This window comes from Astyanax mexicanus, chromosome 11, assembly GCF_023375975.1.
Source record: "Astyanax mexicanus isolate ESR-SI-001 chromosome 11, AstMex3_surface, whole genome shotgun sequence".
Classification (NCBI taxonomy): domain Eukaryota; kingdom Metazoa; phylum Chordata; class Actinopteri; order Characiformes; family Acestrorhamphidae; genus Astyanax; species Astyanax mexicanus.
Genome location: NC_064418.1, coordinates 16,354,253 through 16,364,420, shown reverse-complemented (window position 1 = coordinate 16,364,420; position 10,168 = coordinate 16,354,253). Strand labels below are relative to the sequence as shown.

At 35.0% G+C, this 10,168-nt stretch overlaps 1 protein-coding gene across 2 annotated transcripts in view; it reads left to right on the top strand.

Annotated features, from left to right (window-relative positions):
- Nucleotides 1–375: 375 nt before the first annotated feature.
- The window catches only part of sh3bp4 (SH3-domain binding protein 4), a 44,091-nt gene continuing 34,298 nt past the window's right edge, over nucleotides 376–10,168 (top strand). The window contains exon 1 of one of the 2 annotated variants that reach the window (XM_015601072.3): nucleotides 376–557. The gene's annotated coding sequence lies outside the window, so the exon portion shown is untranslated. Of the gene's footprint in view, nucleotides 558–2,527; nucleotides 2,600–10,168 lie in introns of those variants that run through there. The other variant, XM_022679493.2, reaches the window with a different exon arrangement.

Genomic DNA, 10,168 nt, shown 5'->3' with positions numbered 1-10,168 from the left:
GGAACAAGAGAAAATGGCCATTTTTTGAGGTGGTCCAAAGGTATTCAGTCTTTTGAATAATATCTAAGGAGCTTATTTTTCCACCATATTTTACAGTTTGTCTTTTAACAAGTACATTTTTCACAAAAAAAATAGTCATTTAGATATTTTGGATATGTACATTTGAAATTTAAGTGGTGGGACAGAAAATGTACCAAAATCCTGGAATGTACCTCAAAGCTAAAGAATCTACAATATAAAATATATTCTGCTTTGTTTAACATTTTTTGTTTGTTAAATAATTGTAAATGTGTTTCTTTATAGTTTAGATGAGTTTAGTATTGATCTACAATGGAGAACGTTGTAAAATAATGAAAAAACACTGTGTTTAAGGTGTGTATTAAAGTGTGTGTGTGTTGAGCTCGTGCGGGTAAACCCCGCCCCCAGGCGTGTCGTCACCGCTGTGCTCTCGGTCAGTGTGTGTCTCTGTGCTGCTGCTGTTTCTCTCTGTGTTTCAGTAGCGGCGCTCTGTGCTCTCTGCACTTCTCTCAGGTTTACGGGGATTCCTCTGTGTTAAAGTGAGTATAATAATCTTTCTGAGGTTTTTATATCTTTATTCTCAGTATTTAACTCTGAGTATGCTGTGTTCGCTCGGCTCTGTGGGGTTTTGTAGAACTTGGTAAACTGTTGATGCTGTAACGGGCTGTTTAACACAGGCTGCGGGTTTTAACTGCGCTTAACTGCACTGTAAATCTGTGTTAAAATGTGTTTAAAAGGCTGTAAAAAGCGATTTCTGAAGGTAAAATCTACCAAATGTTTCTTTCAGTTGGTCTGCTGCTGTGTGGTGGAGTATCTCCACCTGTATCTGCTTTATTACTGTAGATTATTAACATTATTCAGGTGATAGTTTCTATAAACAAACCATATTTTGGATATTACACCACACCATACCTTACCTTACTTTACAGTGTATTTATTTATTTTATTTTATTTTTAATATGCAGCTCCGGATAAAAAAATAAGAGGTCACTTCAGTTTCTGAATCAGTTTCTCTGATTTTGCTATTCATAGGTATAACTTATGTTTGTGTAAAATGAACATTGTTGTTTTATTCTATAAACTACAGACAACATTTCTCCCAAATTCCAAATAAAAATATTGTCATTACAGCAAACAAGAGAAATGGCTGAAAAAAAAACAAAAAGATGCAGAGCTTTCAGACCTTTAATAATGCAAAGAATACAAGTTTATATTCATAAAGTTTTAAGAGTTCAGAAATCAATATTTGCTGGAATAACCCTGATTTTTAATCACAGTTTCCATGCATCTTGGCATGTTCTCCTCCACCAGTCTTTCACACTGTTTTTAAATATCTTTATGCCACTAATGCCACTGGGGCTAATATTCAAGCAGTTCAGCTTGGTTTGTTGGCTTGTGATCATCCATCTTCCTCTTGATTATATTCCAGAGGTTTTCAGTTTGGTAAAACCAAAGGAAATCATCATTTTTAAGTGGTCTCTTATGTTTTTTCCAGAGCTGTAATATTACAAGGCATATCTACTTCCATTACAATGAAGCTTACAAGTGGATCATAAATAGTAAAACTATGTAGTTATATGTGCAAGAATGTGTACATTTATATATTTGGCTGTTTATATTCATACTGTATTCTTGCGTTCCTGTTGTAAATCTACTAAACCAAGTTTTTTTTAAAGGTTTGAAAAATTCCTTTTGTTTGTTATATATAGTTAAACACTGACATTAAATAGACATTCATTTTTATAAAACAAAAATGTCATTATATGTCAAAATGTCAGTATATAAACCAATGCTGGGCAGGCATTAAAGTTTTGATTTGAAACAAAAACACCTCACAACTAAATGTCCATTTTCATAATTTATAAAGGATCACACAGATATTTTTGGAACAGTATTATTTGTCACAAAATGGCAAAAAAAGTGAGAAAAACAGTTTTGGTGTGTGACTGAAGAAGTGAAAAGACCAAACAAAAACAAATAGTAACCCTTATTCTCTACAAGCAAGAGAAAAATACATTTAATACTATTTTATTTAGCTGGTGAAAAAAGTGGTACAGTTAATGAAAACCTGCAAAATTGTCACTTTCAGTGTTCATAATTTGCCTTGATTGCCCCGATAGCAAAGAATATGAAATAGACTTTAATGTTTGCAATGCAAAAAAAAAAAAAATCAATGGTTGGACGTCAGAGTTGCTTAAAACCAATCTTGTACAAATGTTGAATTTTGGTAAAAAAACAAAAATGGGTTAACTCACATTGAAACACAACAGATGAATTTGGGACCAAAATCATTTATTTGTCAAAACACATTATTAAACATTAAACTCCAATGTTTGAGAGAAAATATTGTTGTATTATTTTAGGGACATATCGCCTATCCCTAGTTCAGTAATCCTCTTTGACCAAAAGTTGTTTTTTTTTTGGTTTTGGCCACAAATATTAATTTTGGTGTATTCCTAACATCAATATAATGTTGGCATTAGTCAAAATGGTGTTCAGAAGTTATTATGATGAACCTGATAAAATCGACATTGGCGTGAAGACCTGAACGTTTATGCCGTGTGATGCAACAACTAAGCAAGTAAGTGAGTTATGCCTGTTCTGTACGCTGTGGTAAAATAGTAAATATATATACACAGATGAAACCTAACATTATGACCACCTTCATTCTCAGCACTGCAGTGATTAGCACAGATTAGCATGGTGGTGGTGTATAAGATGTTAGTGTGTGTTGTGCTGATGGTATAAGTGGATCAGGTACAGCAGTGCTGCTGGCGTTTTTAAACACCTCAGTGTCACTGATGGACCATGCCAGTACAGTCACTGTAGTGCTGAGAATAATGACCCACCACCCAAATAATAATATCTGCTCTGTGGTGGTTTTCTTTCTTGTGGGGTCCTGATCAGTGAAGAACAGGGTGAAAAGAGGATTATAATAAAATATGCAGAGAAACAGATACAAAACTACAGTCTGTAATTATTATAGAACTACAAAGTGTCATATATGATCAGTAGATCTAAAGTAATGGATAATTGGTGCAAAAACAAGAAGGTGGTCATAATGATATTCTTGATTGGTGTATCTTAGATGTATCTTTTTCACACTGTGGCAATACTTTAACACTATGCATGCATTGTATTTAAATTACCATTTGATGTAAACAGCTCATGAACGGCTCTAACAACCTCAACCTCAAATGCCACTCAAAGACTGTGTTTAAATGCAGAACCTGACACTGAAACCATCAGCCATTAATACCCATCACTGTGTATTGCCCTCTGGAGGGGTTAAACTGTTTCATGGGTCAAAGCTGTTCACCCTGAGTTACTGGACAGTGTTAAGAGAGGACAGTTTCAGGAACTCCTGGCAGCTCCTCATCACAAAGGCATTTCCTCCTGGGTTTCCTGCCGGGCATTTAGATGCCACTGTCCAAGTCCTTGTTTCCTTTCGCAGCAAGAATGTCTGTAGCAGATTCAGTTAGATTCTTCTGTTGTAAAATAAACTTTTAACAACCAAAACGGCATGAGAAATAGTCTTTGCTATCGTAACCACAGGAAAAGTACACCTTCTATGTCTTGAAATGCTCGAAAGTCACTGACTAATTCTCTTAAATAATCATGGGTGGTTTCAGCATGTCACTTGTTATTTCCTTTAAGAGCCATGTGAGCTTTGACTTTGGCGTTCATTCTGTGTATCGTTGATGTAAAAATCTGAATGGGCATGCACCTGTGTTGACAATTCAATGCCAAGATAGCAATGTACATCTGAGTTTTTACATCTGTCTAGGATGTTTTCAGTCAGTGGTGTACCTGAGTTTACCATTACTGGCAATACGCCAGAAATTTACCTGAACACCATGCCCCCATCGGTGTAGATATATTCACAAGCGCCTTTTTTGTTATTTAAATGATGCTGGGGGAAGGAAGGCATAAAAAAAAGACTGTTGTCGGGGTGTAACATAGCAATGAGCATCGGGGCGCACCTTATGCAGGGTGTAAGATAGGGCCCTGTATCTCCAATATGGTAAACATCTTAACTTCCACTATAATTCAATATAGAAGGATCTATTCAAAGCCATTTTCAGCATTTTTATTGCCCCATTTAAGATTAATTTTGCATTAAAAAGTACATAATAATGCAAAAATGAAGATATAGCAATGATTTGCAAGCTACACTTCTTTCATTTCATGGATGTATGCTAATATTTACCCTTTGATAAGGCAGTTTTACACATAAAAGTATGAACAGAGGTTGACGTGTTTGTTACACTGTATGTGTTTAGTTCAGTTAGTTTTAGTTTCACACTGCAGTTTAGTTAACACCCTTGCCCTGTCTTGTCCTGTCATCTTCACCTGTGTGAGCTGCATCTCCCTGTACTTTACATTGTTTGGTTTGTAGAAAGGCGTGCATTGGACGTTGGTGTGTTGGTGTGTAATACAGCAAGTTGCTTCTTCAGCTGTTGTTTTGTTGGATATTTCTGTTTGTAAATAAGGATTAATCTACAGTTACAGTACATACAGGAATCACCAATGTACTCATACTGATGTGTGACCATCACACAGGAATTCTCATTTCATCACAACACCAGTTCTTTTTTTGCTTTTATTGTTTAATAAGAACAATAATCTACAGAAATTTACTGTAATTCAAACCGGACCATGGTTCAGCTGATCTGGACCTCCCCAGCTAGCAATTTTTGGTCCAAACTAAAAACTCCACAGTAGCCAGCTAGCAATAGTCTTCTGTGTTTATATCTTATCCTTCTTTTTGATTTCCGTGTACTATGTATACCTGCTATTGGATGTCTAGAATTTCCCTCTGAGATTAATACAGTATCTATAATTCTGTCCATCCATCAGTCTATCCATTAATCCATACATTTATCCAAACTGTCTGTTTACAAAAGTTGTTTCCAGCAACTCACTTGAAAATTACTATACTCTGAATGTAACTACCACTGCATATAAGGTCGAATGAGAATTTTGTTAAATGCAAGTGAGATATAAATTTACTTAGAATGAGATATGTCTTGTTTAACTACTCTAGCAGGCCCAAGTAACACAAATACCTCTTTACCATCAACAAACCTCTGGTTCCTGCAAATCTGCGAACCTTTTAGGAACCAGCCTGTGTTTTCACTGCTTTAAGGAGTCACTTAATATGTATGTGAAAGTGGGCGTGTTCCACAAATCGGAAACAGAAGTCGGGGGACAATTTTTGTCATTTTTGTGACACTTGAACACCACACACTTTGGCCTCTCCAGATCAGCAAGATTGTCTGATCTTTCTGGCTGAGAACCTATGATTTTGCAGTGGAAAAGCACAGAACCATTCAGGAACTTGGCATCAACACCAGCACCATGCAGGTGGAAAAATGCCCTAAGTGAGAGAAAACATTAAACTTGTTGCTAACGTTAGCTTGACTAAAACTACATCTGTCACCTGTTTTCGCATGTGTTTATAAACAGTATTGATACATTTTGAATGATCATATGAACTGAACTGCACATCGCAGTGTTTGGGACTTTTTGCCTGTTTATAGAAAGTGAACAGTCTTAGTAAAGGCCTTTTTGCAGAGTGTTGCACAAACAGGCCGTCAGATTGCTAAACTCTGAACAGGAGCCAGTCTGAAGGAAGGTCTTTGTGAAATCCGTTACACAGGCAACAGCAGGAGCCTGGCTGGGTAATGTCGCTTAGTGACAGTGATTAAACTTTCAGTGGCTCTCATTAATTTACAATATTTAACTACAACTGGAGCATGAGGTCATCTTACCCTGCACTCTTCAGGAGAAAGTCTTCTTTTTTAAATGCGCGGGTATGTCAAGAATTCTCAGACACAGATTTTGTGTTTTTAAATCAATTTATACACAAAATATTACCCAAACAACTTCCAGCCAACACCTCATTGACTGTATGAGTGTCCTGATTCGATGATGATGATGATGATGATGATGATAATAATTATGATTGTCAAACTAGCTTTTTTTTTACAACAAATTTACAAACATTGCACAAATCATATTTGGACTTGAGCAATGAGAAAAAAAAATTGTGCACAGAAAGGGAGTGAATTAACTTTTGCTCAGTGCATTATTTGTATTATTTTATAGTAAAACAAATCATAACATTTCATAAACAGTGTATTAGTATGTTCATAGTAACCAGCCTTATAAATAATATGCATGACTTGTTTTAGTAAGAGCACTATTGTTCTGCTGTTTTATAAGTAGAACCCCACACTTCCGCACAATATGATACATAAGGAAGTATAAGTGAACAATAAATTATATAAGATCCTTACAATTTCTGATATCACTAGAATTACACAGGACTGCTATTGACCTTATGTTTTTTTCCTTTTATATTTATAATATGATTTTTATGATCAATAACAACACCTAAGTAATGTTTATCAAACACATATTTTTTATTTCCTCATCCTTTTTTTTTTACTTTTTTAAAAAAACTTACATTTTGTTTTTTTGTTTTTTATATTCAAGGTGACAACCAATTGACATCAAAGTTTTAAGGATTTGATTTCTAATTCCCTTTCAATAGATGACAAAAAATCCTTTATATATATTTTTTATATGTAACTTAAATTTTACATCAAATAATTACATTTTCCCTTCTTTGTTTTTACTTGTTTTTATTTTCTGTAGAATTGGTAAATTTAGTAATAAAAAATGTATGTTATGTCTGTCACAATGTTATATTCATATTACCTGCAGTTTAATGATGCTTTCACAATTACCAGGAACAAAATTTGTCCAAAACCAAAAGAGGATGTCTCAGTCTGGATCGACTCGTTTACAGTGTGAAAAGTGTAAAGCAGTGTAAAGCAGTTACCGGAAAATAAGGAAAGCTATCGTTATGCATTGCAGTACATGCTGTATATGTTGCAGTAATCAGTGACCAGTAATAATTCACGTAAGGTAACAATAAATAAACAGCAAACAAACAATAAATTAATTAATTAAATGTTGAATAAGTAAGGTGGAGTTAGCTTAAATGGGTTCACTTTGGTAAATGACCTATAAGACAATTAATAAAGCTTTGTATGAGATCTAATGATATTTTTATAAATTGGCATGGGTCTCTTCAATAATTATTTCATAGTTAGATTATCAGTAGGTTCCCTTCTGAGCTAAGACACAATGTTCAGCTGAAATGGGCCTGTACCTAAAATTACATTTTCTTTCTTTTTAATTTTTTAATGCAGATTTTATTTGAAAGATCAGGTCAAAACATTGTTTGGGAACATTCTGCTATGTTGGTGAGCTTATTTATAATTGCTATATTACTCATATTAGTGATGACTGAAATTTGCCATATTGTCCTAACTTACCGTATAATTTCTCAAAAGTTTGGACACACCTTAAATTCAGTGTTTTTTATTCTTTTAAATTGTTTCGCATTGTATATTAATAGTAAATCATCCAAACTTGGCTGGAATTTCTCAGTCAGTTTTATGAGTCACCTGGAATTCCGTCTTTTAGTTAACAGCTGTGCTGAACTTATCAAGAGTTAATTACATTCATTTTTGCTCTCTTAATGCGTTTGAGAGCATCAGTTGTAAAGTTGTGAAGAGGTAGAGTTACAGGTATACAGTGAATAGCTCTATTTGAGTAATGTTCTAATCCATATTATGCAGGAACTACTCAACTAATAAAAGAAAAGAAAAAATACTTGAAGAAATGAAGGTTAGCCAATCTGAAACATTTCAAAAGCTTTGAAAGTATCCTTAAGTGCAGCTGCAAAGACCATCAAAAACATTATGATGGAACTGCCTCTTTCCAGCCTCAGAAACCACAAGCTAACAGCCCCCAGATAAGAGCATGCAAATGCTTCACAGAGTCTTTTGGCTTGTATAACACTTTTAAGTTACTGCATGATTCCTTTTGTCTTCCTTCATAGTCTGAATGACTTTAGTATTCAGTTTTATAGAGCTATGATGCTAAGATCTTCCATTTTACATGATGTTTCATTTTAGCTGATTTTCACACTACTAGTTATGAGTATATGTAATAAGCAGTAATTAAACTGTAAAGATTTAGCGTGTAATTATCATGTTTTTAAAATACATTGTTATTTCACATTTTCTTGGTGGATTTACAGGGGTTGGACAATGAAACTGTAACACCTGTCATTTTAGTGTGGGAGGTTTTATGGCTAAATTGGAGCAGCCTGGTGGCCAATCTTCATTAATTGCACATTGCACCAGTAAGAGAAGAGTGTGAAGGTTCAATTAGCAGGGTAAGAGCACAGTTTTACTCAAAATATTGCAATGCACACAACTTTATGGGTGACATACCAGAGTTCAAAAGAGGACAAATTGTTGGTGCACATCTTGCTGGTGCATCTGTGACCAAGACAGCAAGTCTTTGTGATGTATTAAGAGCCACAGTATCCAGGGTAATGTCCGCATACCACATCTAACAGGATTAACTGTGTACGCAAGAGGAAGCTGTCTGAAAGGGATGTTCGGGTGCTAACTCGGATTGTATCCAAAAAACATAAAACACGGCTGCCCAAATCACGGCAGGATTCAATGTGCACCTCGACTCTTCTGTTTCTACCAGAACTGTCCGTCTAGACAATAAATTATTGTGGTCTAAAAGCAGGTGTTTCAGTTTTATAGTCCAACCCCTGAACTAAGCTGTATAAAGTTTTAATATGAGCATGTCTCTACAATCTATACAAACTATACACACTGATTTCTGGAGAGATGCTCAGGCTGTTGAGCTGTGAGAGGCGTGATCTGCTGTTGTGTGCTGCCTGTGTGAGATGGTGTTTACATTTAGAATGGGTAAAGAAAGACAGCGTTAGGTTTGTGTGAGACCTTGACTGAGGAACGCTCGGCTATTTGTCTGAAGATACTCTTGTGTAAATGCCATTCCACTCCAAGGTGGTACCCATGGAAACCAGAGATGTGTTCTTCTGAAGAGCTTTCTCTGTCTGAGATCAGACTAAAGAGGACGCAAGGTCGTCCCTCAGTATCACTGCGTCTGATCGCTGGAGGCAGAGTCTGAATTATGAGGACTGTCAGTGTGTCGATGAAGCCCTGCACTGACGTATTTGACAAAAAGCCCTGCAGAGTGTAAAATAAGCAAGCGTGGAGTTTAGAACTGTGGAATTTTCTTATTTTCAGATATGTGTTAATAGATTTTCATGAAGAACTGAAATATATACAGAAAAACATACAGTTCATTATGTTTTACTGCATAAATTAAGGTCATTAAAAAACTATTGTCCTATTGAATGTTGTTGTTACAGTGCGTTATAGTAAATTCTTGGTGCAACCCCCTTAAGTTTAAGTCAGTGTAATGTAGGGATGCACAATGGTATCAGAATAATATATTTCTAGACACACTGGCTGATTTGGCCAATATTTTAAACCCTGCTGATATTTATTATATGCGAAAAAAGGGCCAAACAACGCTGTCCGTTAGGGGTGGCCCTAATATAGTATCACAATATTTCATGATATATTTGCAATAACAATACTCTTGGCGATATGACAAAACACTGAATAAAATGGAAAAAATATTTGTATAATACACTACTGCAACAAAATCAAAATATATAAAAATACTTTTTTTAATTACATCATCAAACAAACTCATGCAAAAATGATATTGAATACAGAATACTCAGAAAACTTAGAAACAATACTAATAATAATTAAATAAATATATAAATCTCATTGTAGACTTATCAGCATGCAATCACAATTATTGACCAACTGATGATAGGGTGACCAAACTTGATTAAATAAATAAAGGTGTAATATACAAACAATGAATTATTCTGAGCTGAACAGCTTGAGTTTATTGCAAACCAATATTTTTCTAGCATGGTCCCAGACCTCATCCTCATCCCATTTATCATCAAGTATAACAACTGACAGCTCTTTCTCCCAGGTCTGCTTGGTTTTAGAAGTTCATTTATTCGTTTAAAAGTTCTAAAGTTATTCCAGAGTGTCTACTCTCTCTCTGTAAGTTATAAATGTGTATATTGGCATCAGGTTTCCCGCAAAAAAACACTTAGTCAAGGCGTAGCCGTTGTAAATATAAATCAGAAATCTGTAGAAGAATCTCAAAGTAGACATATCTGCATACAATCTCAATTATCAACAAAGTTTTATTT